This window comes from Mesocricetus auratus, unplaced genomic scaffold (genome assembly GCF_017639785.1).
Source record: "Mesocricetus auratus isolate SY011 unplaced genomic scaffold, BCM_Maur_2.0 Super-Scaffold_100003, whole genome shotgun sequence".
In the NCBI taxonomy this organism is placed as follows: domain Eukaryota; kingdom Metazoa; phylum Chordata; class Mammalia; order Rodentia; family Cricetidae; genus Mesocricetus; species Mesocricetus auratus.
In genome coordinates this window covers 73,753,492-73,769,952 of record NW_024429188.1, presented here as the reverse complement: position 1 = coordinate 73,769,952, position 16,461 = coordinate 73,753,492, and the positions used below count along the sequence as shown (strand labels likewise).

The following is a 16,461-nucleotide window of genomic DNA, read 5'->3' as shown; positions in this document are numbered from 1 at the left end:
CAGCCTAGACACATGGGGGAGGACCTAGGCTCTGCTCCAAATGATATGACAGACTTTGAAGATCCCCCATGGAAGGCTTCACCCTCCCTGGGGAGAGGAAAGGGGATGGGATAGGGGTTCAGTGGATGGGGGAGCAAGGGAAGGGGGAGGGAGAGGGAACTGGGATTGACATGTAAAACAAGCTTGTTTCTAACTTAAATAAAAAATAGAAGAGAAAAAAGAGTACTGAATGAGAAATGCAAAAAAGTTACTATTACAAAATATAAACAGAATATGCACATTGTCTTTATTTTCTCCAGAAGAGCAGGCAGTCCTCTCAACCACTGAGCCATCTCTCCAGCCCTGTCTTTATTTTCTTGACTGATAAATTGCCTAGACATTAGAAAAATATGAAAATGTAGACATAACATGTCAGAAGACGAAAGATAGTTTTTATTAAAAAATGTTCTATTCTCTTGACCACCACACTTTGGGCCATTAATGTTACAGTAAACATCAAATGGCTTGAACATTTATGATAGTGAATTTTAAAAATTACATTTATTTACTTATATGTGTGTATGCACACCGTGGTAGGTGTGAAGAGATCAGGGGACAACGTTCTAAATCATATCATCAGGCTTGGTGGCAAGTGCCTTTCCCATCAGCCATATTGCCGGTCCAGCGACATTTAAATTATGAATGCAAGCTTTGCCGCCATACATGATTCATCACATTGACTCCATCTGCTACAGATTTAGAAGTCTCATCCATTCTACGTATTTTTGTTAATTAGACCTTTGTGGAGTCAAAAATATTCATTTTTTCTTGCTCCAGAATTATTACATCATACTTAAAATATAATAAACCAAATTCTACAATGATACAACTTTGAGACAACAATAAGTCATAAATTTCTAATCACCTTAATAAGAATGTTTCCCTTCATTCAGTGGCTGATGGAAGAAGATGCACACTCTCATGGCTAAGCACTAACAGAGAGGGGGGACTGATGACCAAAGGGATTAAGACTGGGCTGGTTTAACCCCCAGAAACAGCTGGCCTGACAAAGGTTAACTCTTGAATTCCAGGCATCAGCCTGGGAATCCAGCATGGGACTGATCAAGACCCCCTGAATGTGGGTGTCAGTGAAGAGGCCTAGGTAATCTATTCAGCCTTGGGCAGTAGATCAGTATTCATCCCGAGTATACACACAGACATTGGACTCCCATCCAACAATGTGAGATGCACTCTCACCCTGAACTCTTGGGGGAGGGTCTAGGCTCTGCCCTGGATGAAATGACAGACTATGGACATCCCCATGGGGGGCCTCACCCTCCCTGGGGAAATGAGGGGATAATGGGTGGGTTGGGGAGAGGGCACGGGAGGAGGGGAGGGAAGGGAGAGGGACCTGGAACTGACTTGTGAAGCAACCTTGTTTCTAATCTAAATTTAAACTTAAAAATAAAAAAATAAGAATATTTCCACAGCAGAGTATTTTTAATATGTTTGAGGCTTTGGGTTTGATTGCTGAACAAAAAGAGGGGAGGGGAATAGAGCTTGTCTTCCAGAATTGATAATTTCAAAGCAGAAAACCAGATTTCTGTCTGATATGTTTCTGCCCCAATCATTGCTTACAGGAAAATCTCCCCTTGATGTCTTAAGTCACAATGTGAAGTTTCATTATGGGGCAGAGGAAGAGATTTTTTACCAGAAAAAATGGAGGGTATACAAGATATGATTTCTGTTCTATCCTAAAATTGAATGTTAAAAACACTTTGGGAAATTGAGGTATCTGTTTGAATAATTTCACTATGGGAATTGAGACTGGCATATCTGTTCAATTGTAATTACTTAAAGCAATCATGCGACAGTATTTTTTTCAGTGTCAATGATCTAGATAGTCGTCTCATGTCTTTGCTTGCTATGGAGAGACAGGATTTGTCACAGAGAGTGATTTTTATTATACTTGATTTCAGGGAAGATAAACTCCGATGCACTGTCATAGTCCAGACTGCTACACCAAAATGCCATAAGGGTGGGTGGCTTACAAGCAACAGAATTTTGTTCCTCACAGTGTTGAAGGCTGGCAAGTCTAAGATCAAGGTACTGGCAGATTCTGTGTCTGGTGCTTTCTCATTTACAAATGGCATCCCCTCATTGTGTGGCACTAGTCCTATTCATGGAGATAAATTCCTCATGACCTAATCAAGTCATCAAGTCCCTACCTCCTGATACTATCATCTTGTAAGTTAGGATTTCAATGTGAGTTATCCCTAAGTAGGCATAAACATTAGGATTGTATCAGACAAATTAATATGTGTATTTTGAGGGTAGTCCCTAATGTTCCTTCCTACTAAGCAAATTATCTTGAATTACCCCAACATTTGATACCAATAGAGCCTTTATTGTTTAGTCTACCCTTTTTAAGAGAGCAAAAGGAGAATTGCAGAAGCTAGGCATGTTTTACAGAATAAACATTATTTTTAAAAGAAATATTAGGGGCTGGAGATATGACTCAGTAGTTAAGAGTGCATACTCTTCTTGCAGAGGTCCCAAGGGTTCAGTTTCCAGCACCCATATCAGGTGGCTCACAACCACCTGTAACTCCAGTTCCCTAGCTATAGAAAGTGTCTGGCTTCTAGGCACATCCACAGTCATATGCACATATCCACAAACAGACACATATGCATATAAATAATTTTTAAAGTACACTAAATCTAAAAGCTAAATAGTATTCAATGACATCTTACTGATAAGTTACACATACTGCATTGCCTTTTATTTAGCTAGTAGTGGTAGTTGCAGTGATTTGGGGGAAAGGCTTTTTTCCTTACAGAATGAGAGGTTGCTTTGTGTTTTCCCCATGAGAATAAGCATCTCCACATCTGGAGATGAGAAGCTGTCATCTTTAGTCATACCGGAACTGCGGCAGTAAACTGCGCATCGTCATAAATCTTTTTGTCTGCTCTAAGGAAACAGCATTATGATTCATCCACATCCAAATGCTTTTTTTTTTTTAATCATTTTTTATTTTAATTTTAAATAGCTTGTTTCACATGTCAATCCCAGTTCCCTCTCCCTCCCCTCCTCCCGCACTCCCCTTCCACCCTCCCTCCCACCCTATTGCCAAATCCCTCCACATAGGGGATGTCTAGAGTCTATCATTTCACTCTTGGTAGGGTCAAGGCACTCCCCTAAGAGTCCAGGCTGAGAGAGCATCTCTCTTTGTGCCATAGGCACATGAAGACAGATTGTATACCAGGGATAGACACTGATCCACAGCTCAGAGCCCCATAGGTTGCCCAGGCCTTCTCACTGACACTCACATTTGGGGGGTCCAGATCAGTCCCATTCTGGCCTCCCCACTGTCGGTCTGGGGTCCAAGAGCACTCCCCTGTTCAGATCAGCCGTCTCTGCTGGTTTTGCCAGCCCATTCCTTGCCAATTTGCTCATCACTCCTCTCTCTCTGTCACTGGGTTCCTTGGGTTCAGTTCAGTGCTTAGTTGTGTGTTTGCCTCTGCTTCCATCAGTCCCAGGATGAAGGCTCCCGGATAGTTATAGACATCAAGTTCATTATCAGGAATGGGCATTCGAGGTGGTCCTTCCACTATTGCTTAGCTTGCCAATTGATGTTATACCTTTAGATCACTCGAGGTCACTCTGGTGCCTGATCTGTCTTCGATCCTATGATTCCCTCTTCCCCCTATTTTACCCCCACCCCCTCAACTTCCTGTTCCCCCATGACCAACTCCCTTCCTCTTTACCCCCTCTACTCTTCCCAGGTCCCACTACCCCCCCCCGCCCTGTTCCCCATCCATTCAGCGGATCTTGTCTCCATCCTCTTCTCTTGGGTACTATGCAAATATGCATATCTTTTAGGTTCTTTCCTGTTTCCCAGACTCTCTATCTGTGGAAGTGCAGACTGGCACTATCCTGATCCATATTTAAAATCCATATATGAGTGAGTACATACCATGTTTGTCTTTTTGCGACTGGGTTACCTCACTCAGGATGGTTTCTTCCAGTGCTATCCATTTCCCTGCGAATTTCAAGATTCCATTGTTTTTTTCTGCTGAGTAATACTCCATTGTGTAAATGTACCACATTTTCTCTATCCACTCTTCAGTTGAGGGGCATCTAGGATGCTTCCAGGTTCTGGCTATTACAAACAATGCTGCTATGAACATAGTGGAGCAGATGCCCTTGTTGTATGAACCTGCCTCATTTGGATAAATGCCTAAGAGTGGAATTGCTGGGTCTAGTGGTAGATTAATTCCCATTTTCCTGAGGAATCTCCATACTGATTTCCAAAGAGGCTGTATGAGTCGGCATTCCCACCAGCAATGGAGGAGTGATCCTCTCTCTCCACATCCTCTCCAGCATAAATTGTCTTCGGTGTTTTTGATTCTAGCCATTCTGACAGGAGTAAGATGGTATCTCAGAGTTGTTTTGATTTGCATTTCCCTGATGGCTAAGGATGTTGAGCACTTTCTTAAGTGTCTCTTGGCCATTTTAGCCTCCTCTACTGAGAATTCTCTATTTAGCTCTGTGCCCCACCTTTCAAGTGGATCCTTTGGTGTTTTGGAGACTTGTTTCTTGAGTTCTTTGTAAATTTTGGAGATTAGCCCTCTGTCAGATGTAGGGTTAGTGAATATCTTTTCCCATTCTGTGGCCTGCCTTTTTGTCTTTTTGATTGTGTCCTTTGCCTTACAAAAGCTTTTTAGTTTCAGAAGGTCCCATTTGTTAATTGTTGATCTCAGTGCCTGTGCCACTGGTGTTATGTTTAGGAAGTGGTCTCCTGTACCAACTCGTTGAAGAGTATCTCCCACTTTCTCTTCTAAAAGTTTCAGTGTGGCTGGATGTATGTTGAGATCTTTGATCCATTTGGACTTAAGTTTTGTACAAGGCGATAAACATGGATCTATCTGCAGTCTTCTGCATACCATTACCCAGTTATGCCAGCACCATTTGTTGAAGATGCTTTCTTTTTTCCACTGTACAGTTTTAGCTTCTTTGTCAAAAATCAGGTGTTCATAGGTGTGTGGGTTAAAATTAGGGCTTTCGATTCGGTTCCATTGGTCTACCTGCCTATTTTTGTGCCAATACCAAGCTGTTTTCAGGACTATAGCTCTATAATAGAGCTTGAAATCAGGTATGGTGATGCCTCCTGAAGTTCCTTTATTGTATAGGGATGTTTTGGCTATCCTGGGCCTTTTGTTTTTCCATATAAAGTTGATTAATGATCTTTCCAGGTCCTTGAAGAATTGTGATGGAATTTTGATAGGGATTGCATTGAATCTATAGACTGCTTTTGGCAAGATTGCCATTTTTATTATGTTGATCCTACCAATCCAAGAGCATGGGAGATCTTTCCATTTTCTGGTATCTTCTTTGATTTCTTTCTTCAAAGACACAAAGTTTTTGATATACAGGTCTTTCACTTCCTTGGTTAACATTATCCCCAGATATTTGATGCTGTTTTTGGCTATTGTAAAAGGTGATGTTTCTCTGATTTCTTTCTCAGTCACTTCATCATCTGTATATAATAGGGCCACTGATTTTTTGAGTTTACCTTGTATCCTGCCACTTTGCTGAAGCTGTTTATCAGCTCTAGGAGTAACCTTGCGGAGTTTTTGGGTCACATATGTAAACTATCATATCATCTGCAAATAATGAAAGCTTGACTTCTTCTTTTCCTATTTGTATCCCCTTTATCTCCTTTTGTTGTCTTATTGCTGTAGCTAGAACTTCAAGTACAATATTGAAGAGATATGGAGAGAGTGGACAGCCTTGTCTTGTTCCTGATTTTAGAGGAATTGCTTTGAGTTTCTCTCCATTTAGTTTGATGTTAGCTGTTGGTTTACTGTATATTGCTTTTATTATGTTCAGGTACGTTCCTGTTATCCCTGATCTCTCTAGGACCTTTATCATGAAGGGGTGCTGGATTTTGTCAAAGGCTTTTTCAGCATCTAGTGAGATAATCATGTGGTTTTTCTTTCGCAGATTGTTAATATGGTGGATTACATTGATAGATTTTCTAATGTTGAACCATCCCTGCATTCCTGGAATGAAGCCTACTTGATCATGGTGGATGATTTTTCTGATGTGTTCTTGAATCCGGTTTGCAAGTATTTTATTGAGTATTTTTGCATCAATGTTCATGAGGGAAATTGGTCTATAGTTCTCTTTCTTAGTTGTGTCTTTGTGTGGCTTGGGTATCAAGGTAATTGTAGCCTCGTAGAAAGAGTTTGGCAGTGAGCCTCCTGCTTCTGTAGTGTGGAATACTTTGACGAGTATTGGAATGAGCTCTTCTTTGAATTTCTGGTAGAATTCTGCACTGAAGCCATCTGGGCCTGGGCTTTTTTTGTTTGGGAGACTTTTGATGACTGCTTCTATTTCATTAGGGGTTATAGGTCTGTTTAGATTATTTATCTGTTCTTGATTTAGTTTTGGCAAGTGATATCTATCCAGGAAATTGTCCATTTCCTTTAAATTTTCAAATTTTGTGGAGTACAGATTTTCAAAGTATGCCCTGATGATTCTCTTGATTTCCTCAGAGTCCGTTGTTATGTCCCCTTTCTCATCCCTGATTTTGTTAATTAGCATGTTCTCTCTCTGTCTTTTGGTTAGTTTGGACAGAGGTTTGTCTATTTTGTTGATTTTCTCAAAGAACCAACTCTTTGTTTCATTGATTCTTCTCAATGTTTTCCTGGTTTCTACTTGATTGATTTCAGCCCTCAATTTGATTATTTCCTGGCGTCTGCTCCTCCTGGGGGAGTTTGCTTCTTTTTGTTCTAGAACATTCAGCTGTGCTATTAATTCTCTAGTATGACTGTTCTCCAGTTTTTTCATGTGGGCACTTAGTGCTATAAACTTTCCTCTCAGCACTGCTTTCAAAGTGTCCCATAAGTTTGTGTATGTTGTGTCTTCATTCTCATTGAAATCGAGGAAGTCTTTAATTTCTTTTTTTATTTGTTCCTTTACCCAGGGATGGTGCAATTGTGCATTGTTCAATCTCCATGAGTTTGTAGGGTTTCTGCGATTTGTGTTATTGTTGAATTCTAATGTTAATGCATGGTGGTCTGATAAGATGCAGGGGGTTATTCCAATTTTTTTGTATCTGTGGAGATTTGCTATGTTTCCTATTATGTGGTCAATTTTAGAGAAGGTTCCATGTGGTGCCGAGAAGAAGGTATATCCCTTTGTATTTGGGTGGAATGTTCTATAGATGTCTGTTAAACCCAGTTGGGTCATAACTTCTATTAATTCTTTTGTTTCTTTGTTAAGTTTCTGTCTGGAGGTCCTATCTAGCGGTGAGAGCGGAGTGTTGAATTCTCCCACTATAAGTGTCCCCATCCCCCACTCCTGCCTTTTACTGCCCCCTCCCAGACCCAGTTTACCCAGGACATCCCATCTACCTCCTCTTCTCAGGGAGACCCATGTGTCTCTCTTAGGATCTTCCTTGTTACCTAGCTTCTCTGGGACTGAGGATTATAGCTTGGTTATCATTTGCTTTACATCTAATATTCACCTATGAGTGCATACTGTGTTTGCCTTTCTGGGTCTGGGTTACCTCACTCAGGATGGTTTCTTCTAGTGCCATCCATTTGCCTGCACATTTTATGCCACTGTTTTTTCCTCCCACTGAGTAATATTCCATTGTGTAGATATAGCACATATTATTTTTTAAGTATTTATTTATTATGTATACAGTGTTCTGCCAGCATGCATGACTACACGCCAGAAGAGGGCACCAAATCTTATTATAGATGGTTGTGAGCCACCATATGGCTGCTGGGAATTGAACTCAGGAAGAGCAGCCAGTGCTTTTAACCTCTGAGCCATCTCTCCAGTCCAATATACCATACTTTCTTGATCAATTCTTCGGTTGTGGGGCATCTAGGTTGTTTCTAGGTTCTGGCTATTATGAGTAATGCTGCTATGAACATAGTTGAGCAAGTGTCCTTGGGGCATGGTTGAGCATCTTTTGGATATGTGCCCAAAAGTGGAATTGCTGGATCTTGAGATTAGATTGATTTCCAATCATCTTGGAAACTGCCATACTCATTTCCAAAGTGTCTGGACAGGTTTTCACTCCCACCAACAGTGGAAGAGTGTTCCCCTTATTCCACATCCCCTCCAACACAGACTGTCATTAGTGTTTTTAATCTTGGCTATTCTGAAAGGTGTAAGGTAGCATTTCAGAGTCATTTTGATTTGTATTTCACTGATATTTAAGGACACACTTCTTTAAGTGTATCTCAGACATTCAGAGGAATTTTATGAGTGCGGGGGTGGGGGGGTCAAGATCGTGATGGGGAAACCCGCAGAGACAGCTGACCTGAGCTTGTGGGAGTTCACAGACTCTGGACAGACAGCTAGGGAGCCTGCATGGAACCAACACAGGCCTTAATGTGTATGGGTGACAATTGTGTAGCTTGGTCTTTTGTGGGGCCCCTAACAGTGGGACCAGGACCTGTTCCTGATGTATGAGCTGGCTCTTTGGAACCTATTCCCTATGGTAGGATGCCTTGTTCATCCTTGATGCAGTGGGGAGGAGTTTGGTCCCGCCTCAGCTTGATGTGCCATGCTTTGTTGATTCCCCTGGGAGGTCTTACCCCATCCAAGCAGAGACAGAGGAGGAGTGGATGGGAGGGGTAGGAAGGAGGTGGGGGAAGGAACTGAAGGAGAGAGGGGAAACTGTGGTTGGTACATAAAATAAATTAAAAATGATGAAAACATATGTCTATAACCTGCTCCTCACTGTTAGTAAATGTATATTTATATTAAAAATAAAAGTTGAAGGAGATGGGGGAAGGAACCATAAAAGGGATTGTAGGAGAAAGGCTTCTTCCTTTCCTCTGGAGGTAGCCATCAAGTGAGCCAAGATGAGTGCATACAAATACATCCAGGAGCTATGGAGGAAGAAGCAGTCCTATGTGATGTGCTTTCTGCTGAGGGTTCGTTGCTGGCAGTATCACCAGCTCTCTGTGCTACACAGGGCTCTCCACCCCACCCAGTCTGACAAAGCGCGAAGGTAAAGGATTTGTGTTTGTCCAGTTCCTAAGGGTGGAACTTACTGCAAGGCTGTCCATCATAGTGTTAACCAGATAAAGTTTGCCAGAGGCCTTAAGTGTGTTACTGAGGAGAGAGCTGGACATCATTGTGGGGCTTTGAGAGTCCTGAATTCTTACTGGGTTGGCGAATATTCCACATATAAAAATTTTGAGGTTATCCTCACTGATCCATTACATAAAGCTATCAGAAGGAACCCTGACACCAGTGGATCACCAAACTAGTTCACAAGCACAGAGAGATGTGTGGGCTGACATCTGCTGGCCGCAAGAGCCATGACCATGGAAAGGGCCACAAGTTCCACCACACTATTGGTGGCTCTCACCATGGAGCCTGGAGAAGGCACAATACTCTGCAGCTCCATCATTACTACCAATACACATAATGTTTGCAAAATTCATATCCAATAAACAACTTAGGACCGTCAAAAAATAAAAATTGAAGATACCAGAGCGTGCTTTTTCCATCTTGTGGTTATTGCTACGTCATATTGGATTTTAGTGTACTTAGAGGTAAATTTTTATTATAGAGAACTTCCTTCCATTTGGGATTCTTAGCACGGAGCTTGAGGCTGGAGGATTTCAAGTTCAAGGCCTGCCTCTGGGTTACAGGGGGGAGTTTTAGGTCAACTTGGCCAATTTAATAACACTTTGTTTTCAAACAAAGTTAGGACATATGCCTAACATAGAAGAGACCCTAGATTCAGTCCCTAGGTCCACAAAACATAAAAGAACTCCATTAAACAGGTCCTTGTAACGGTTGGCAAAAAAATCTGCAGCATTTGGTGGTTATCAAATGCTCACTTTAAAACAAATATGTTACTTAGGGGAGTTTTGAAAATGGAGAAGTGATCCCACAGAAAGTGTGGTGATATGTAAACATTTTAGAGTAAATGCTGGAACAGATTTTAAAGCAGGAGAATCCAGGATGCTAAGAATGTATTTGGAAGGATGTAAACAGATCACTAAGGGAAGGGAGTGAAACAAGGGAGACTAAGAAAGGGAAGGTCTTTTAAAAATTTCCTTTCTTTCCTTCCTTCTTTCTTTCTTTCTTTCTTTCTTTCTTTCTTTCTTTCTTTCTTTCTTTCTTTCCTTCCTTCTTTCTTTCTTTCTTTCTTTCTTTCTTTCTTTCTTTCTTTCGAAACAATCTTCTTTTACATATCACTCCCAGTTCCCTCTCCCTGCCATCCTACCATGCCCCCATCTACTCCCCAGGGAGGGTGAGGCCTTTCATGGGGGATCTTCAATGTCTGTCACAACATTTGGTGCAGGGCCCAGACCCTTCCCTGTGTGTCTGGGATGAGAGAGTATCCCTCCATAGGGAATGGGCTCCCAAAGTCCATGCATATACTAGGGATAAATACTGGTTCCACTGTCAGAGGCCTCATAGAATGCCCAGGCCTCCTAACTGACACCCAAGTTCAGAGGGCTTGGTTCTGTCTAATACTGGTTCCCCACTTTTACAACTGCAGTCCATGTGCTCTCACTAGGTCTGGTCAGCTGTTTCTGTGGGTTTCTCCATCATGGTCTTGACCCCTTTGCTCATCACTCCTCCATCTCTGCAACTGGGTTCCAGGAATAAGGCTCAGTGTCTAGCTGGGGGTGTTTGCTTCTGCTTCCATCAGTCACTGGATGAAGGTTCTAGGATGGCATATAAGGTAGTCATTAATCTCATTATCAGGGAAGGGCATTTAAGGTAGCCTCTCCACTATTGCTTAGATTGTTAATTGGGGTCAACCTTGTAGATCTCTGGATATTTCCCTAGTGCCCGATTTCTCTTTAAACCTATAATGACTCCCTCTGTTATGGTATCTGTTTTCTTGCTCTCCTCTATTCTTCCCATGACTCAATCTTCCTGCTCCTCATGTCTTCCTCTCCCCTCCTCTTATTCCCTTCTTTGCTCTATGTCTAAAATCCATATATGAGTGAATATATACCATATTTGGTTTTTTGTGACTCAGTTACCTCATTCAGGATGGCTTCTTCTAGGTCCATCCATTTGCCTGTGAATTTCAAGATTCCATTCTTTTTTTCCACTGTGTAGTACTCCATTTTGTAAATGTACCACATTTTCTCTATCTACTCTTCGATTGAGGGGCATCTAGGTTGCTTCCAGGTTCTGGCTGTTACAAATAATGCTGTCCTTGTTGTATGAATGTGCATCCTTTGGATATATGCCCAAGAGTGGAATTGCTGGGTCATGTGGTAGACTGATTCCCATTTTCCTGAGGAATCTCCATACTGATTTCCAAAGTGGCTGTACAAGTTGGCACTCCCACCAGCAATGGAGAGTGTTCTCCTTTCTCCACATCCTCTCCAGCATAAACAATGTTAAAATACAAATTCAATTTGAAGTACTACTGAATGTTGATGGTTACCGGAGCTAAGTAAGGGTAACATTAGGTTTGTTACATGATTCGCTTTTGTGAATGTTTAAGTAAAATTTTAAAGTATGTTATTAAACTCAGTAAAATTTTAAAATGTGTTCTCACCCAGTGGACTAAAATTATAAGCATTGTTGTTCTAGTGGACTTGGAAAGAGGTGGAATTCTCTTCCTTCCTTCCTTCCTTCCTTCCTTCCTTCCTTCCTTCCTTCCTTCCTTCCTTCCTTCCTTTACTTCAGATGAGGTCTTGCTCTGTATTCCAGGCTGGTCTGGAATTTGCTACATAGACCAAGATTATCTTTAACTTGAGATGCTCCTGCCACTGCTTGCAGAGTGCTGTAATTACAGATGTGTGCTTCCACACTTGGCTGGAAAGATATTTTTCATACTTGAAAGGGTTTTTTTTTTTTGATACACTGTGGTCACTAATGTGAGATGTGTGCACTCTACATAAGTTGTAACAATGACACATTACAGGTAGTATTTATATTACTTTTAAATATTCAAAAATTGTTTTGTTAATATCAAATATAAAGACTGACTTTGGTATTCTCACTGTAGTTATCAAGGCAAGATGTTTTTAAATAATCAATGAAAAGACAAATTCCTTTCAACAGACATATGTCATAAAGAAAACATTTAAGAGCAGATATTTGGGCTGGAGAAATGCAGTTAAGAACACAGATTGTTCTTCCAGAGGACCTGGGTTCAATTCTCAGTGCTGGCTCACAACTGTCTGTAAATCCACTTCAGGGAATCAGATGCTCTCGGTGGCCACCAGGCACACACAGGACATACATACATGCAGGCAAAACACTCCCACAAAAAATAAATTTAAAGAAACCAGATATTTGAGATCTAGAGAGATGGCTCAGCAGTTAAGAGTGTTTACTGTTCTTCTAAATGCTTCAGGCATGCTTCCAAGCACTCACATGGTGGCTTACATTGCTAACTCCAGTTTCGGGGAATCGGATGCCCTCTTCTGGTCTCTGCCTGCACAGGCATACATGTTGTGCACAGACATACAAGCAGGCACTCACAAATACAACTAAAAAAATAATGCTTTAAACATAAAACTAAAAACAGATACTTGAAAAGGTTTTCACCATCCTGTAAAAATGTTGCTGAACACTGAATCACCTATTTGCCTAACTTAAAAAAAAGATTTTATTTTTATGTGTTAATGTGTATGAATGTTTTGTCTGCATGTATATCTGAACCCTACCTTTGTGCCTGCTGCTGAAGGAGGCCAGAAGAGGGCACTAGATCCCCTGGAGCTGAACATAAGGGCTGTAGTAAGCTACCATGTGGGTGCTGGAAACTGAACCCAAGTTGTCTGTAAGAACAGTGAGTATTAACCCTGAACCCTCTATCTCCTATTTGTCCTAACTTTAAAGAAAAAGTGTAACAGGGATTTTTTTGCCAAGTATGTATTATTCTTATTTAAATTTTATCCATCTATTTATTTTATATCCCAGCCACAGCATCCCCCTCCCATTCCATTCCCTCCCCTACTCCCTTTCCTGATCCCCCAATCCCCTTCTCTTCTATCACTATCCAGGAAAGTGCTGGTCTCCCCTGAATATTAATAAAGCATGGTATATCAAGTTGCTGTAAAACTAAATACCTTCCCATATATTAAGGCTGCATAAGGGGACCCAGTATGAGGAGTAGGGCCCCAAAAGCCTATAAAAGAGTCAGAGAAAGCCCCTGTTCCCACTTTTACAAACCACACAAGAGGAATAAGCTGCACAACTGTACCATATATACAGAGGGACTAGGTCAGTCCCATGCAGGCTCCATGGTTTTGGTTCAGCCTCTGAGCCCCTATGAGCCCAGGTTAGTTGATTGTGTGAGCCTTCCCATGGTGTCCATGACTCCTCTGGCTCCTACAATTCTTTCTCCTCATCCTCCATGGGATTCCTGAAATCCGCTCAATGTTTGGCTGTGGGTCTCCATGTTTCCATCAGTTGCTGGATGGCTCCTCTCTGGCAACAGTTTGGGCTAGGCACAAATTTGGTCACAGGAGACGGCCAGTTCAGGCTACTTCTCCACTATTGCTAGGAGTCTAAGTGGGGTCCTCCCTGGAGACACCTGGGAGATTCCCTTGTGCTGGGCTTCCACCTGACCCTGAAATTCACCCCCACAGTCAGTCCCTCTAAGCACTCTCCCCCCTCCTCGCCCCCAACCTGATTGTTCATCTCATTCTCAATGACCCTCAGTTCACTCATAAAATCTCTTCTATTTCTCCTTCCTATCCTCTCATGCACCCTCTTTGTTACCTAGTCTCTAAGTGTCTATGAATTGTAGCATAATTATCCTTTATTTTACAACTAATATCCACTTATAAGTGATTATGTACCATGTTTGTCCTTCTGATGCTCAGTTACCTCACTCAGGATGATTATTTTTCTAGTTATTTGTCTGCAAATTTTTTGGAGTCCTTGGTTTTTTTACAAGTTTTTTTTATTATTTTAATTTTAAATAGCTTGCTTCACATGTCAATCCCAGTTCCCTCTCCCTCCCCTGCTCCCGCAACCCCCCACCACCCTCCCCAGGCTCCCACCCTATCCCCACTTCCTTCTGTTCAGAAGATCTTGCCTCATTCCTCATCCTGGGGTACCATGCATATCTCTTAGGTTCTTTCCTGTTTCCCAGACTCTCTGTCAGTGGAAGTGCAGACTGGCACTCCCCCTGATCCATGTCTAAAATCCATATATGAGTGAGTACATACCATGTTTGTCTTTTTGTGACTGGGCTACCTCACTCAGGATGGTTTCTTCTAGTGCCATCCATTTACCTGCAAATTTCAAGATTCTATTGTTTTTTTCTGCTGAGTAGTACTCCATCGTGTAAATGTACCACATTTTCTCTATCCACTCTTCGGTTGAGGGGCATCTAGGTTGCTTCTAAGTTCTGGCTATTACAAATAATGTTGCTACGAACATAGTGGAACAGATGCAACATAAATCCAACTACACTAGAACTCTTAGAAGTCACCGATTGGGAGCTTTGAGATTATATAGCCTTGCCTTACTTGCAGTCTACTCTCTCTGTGGTAAACAATCTGAGTTCTAAGTTTTCTGATCTGCTTGCCATGCCTGCTGCCTACTGCTATGCTGTCCCTACATTAAAAACTTGAAACCTCTGGAACCCAAGCCCAAATAAACCGTTCCTTCTGTAATTTGCCATGGTCATGTTATTTTAGCACAGCAACAGAAAAGTAACACTCTGACAAATGTGTGCTATAGCTGCTCTCTGTAGCTTTAATAGTAGGCTGAGCTGGGATAAGATCAACATCCCTGTGTAGGATTAGAAAGAATTGAAAAGGGCACACAGTCCAGCAAAAAGCTGAGGGCTAACTTGCTTCTGCCTTATAGAACTAAGGTATGATTAGATGTGCATGGAATCTCACAAAGTACTCAGAAAAGTGTAGTTATTATAACTGGAAATGGTTGCCTAAGGAGTGGGCTATGATTATTTTCAATTAGTTTGAGTTTTTTTAACACTAAGACAAATAATCATCTAATTATTACTATGTCAGAGTACCACAAAATATTTTTAGGCTGAGAAAAATATCAAAACTGCCTAAAACCACCTTAGCTATTAAAATAAACACACTTTGATACACACAATTTTAATAAACAACCATCAAACACCTTCCTTTGAGATACATTTACCTGGGTTTTCCCAAGTAAGCTAGATGAAGGAAAACATGATGTACTTTACAGAATAACTTACGTTTTCACATAAGAAATAGAGAATAGTGAAATGACAAATTTGTTTTAAAAATAATATGTAAGGTTCTCTTTCTAGCAACAATAACCTGAGCCACTTGTAGCCGGCAATGTTGTCTCTATATAGCATTATTCTCTTTTTGTTTTGTTTTTGAGACACGGTTTCTCTGTGTAACAGCTCTGGATGTCCTGGAACTCACTCTGTAGATCAGGTGACCTTAAACTCGCAGAGCTCCACCTGCCTCTGCCTCCCGAGTGCGAGGGGAAAAAAGGTGTGTGTCACCAGGCCAACTAGCATTATTCTTAGTTTTTGACTTTGCTATTATTGTGTGTGTGTGTGTGTGTGTGTGTGTGCGTGCGTGCGTGCGCATGCACGCAAGTGCCACATGCAAATAATATGTGTCAGAGTGTGAACACATATGTAGGTCATAGGGCGACTTTGTGGAGTCAGTTGTCTATCCTCTTCCACCTTTATGTGGGAACTAGGGATGGAACTTGAATCATCAGGCTTGCACACTTAATGGTTTCACTTGCCAAGTTATTGTAGTGGCCCCCTTTAAGCCTTTTCATTTTGCATTATTAATGTGTTTACTGAAAACTATGAGTTCGGGTGTGTGCATGCGGCACAGCATGCCTATGGAGACTAGAGGACAACTTCTGTGCATCAGTTCTTGGTACAGGATGATACTTAAGTTTACCTTCTCATTCTTCTGTTAATGTGGACAAGCCATATTACCCTTAATCTAAAAAGCTCTTCTGCTTGGGAGTTCTTCATATATTAAGACTCAAATAAGCTGCGGCTTTTCAAGTACTAACTACATTGTTTTCAGTATTGAAACCCTTACAATATAACTTTGTGGTTTTCCTTCTTGGTGCTTTCAAGACAGTGCTTCCCTAATACATGCAGTATCAATGGAGCTGGTTACTTTTCATGTCGGTTAGCAAATATGAAACATTTTTAATCATAAGCACCATACCACATCAGGCCTCTTTTCTGTACATATGTAGTTGCACTTCTATATTATTTTGTGTGGCCCTTTGTTTCCTTTGCTTCTCATATTTAGCCTTGATTGAGAGAAAGAGGCAGGCTGAACAGCCTGTGTTTACATCAATACTGATCCATGTGCCCTCTGACCCCTCAAATGACTAAGTGGGTGGCAGCAAGAACATGCATTGTGCCAGTGTATGCATAAGTGCTGTCACATGTAAGGCAAGAAGCAGGCTGACATAAAGCAAGTCACAAGTTGTCAAGAACTCTAAAATGAAGTCTTGTTTGTATCAAGG

General features: G+C 41.4%; 1 pseudogene; it reads left to right on the top strand.

The window, feature by feature from the left end:
- The first annotated feature begins 8,870 nt into the window (after positions 1–8,870).
- On the top strand, positions 8,871–9,442 carry LOC101830527 (annotated as a pseudogene).
- Positions 9,443–16,461: the final 7,019 nt, after the last annotated feature.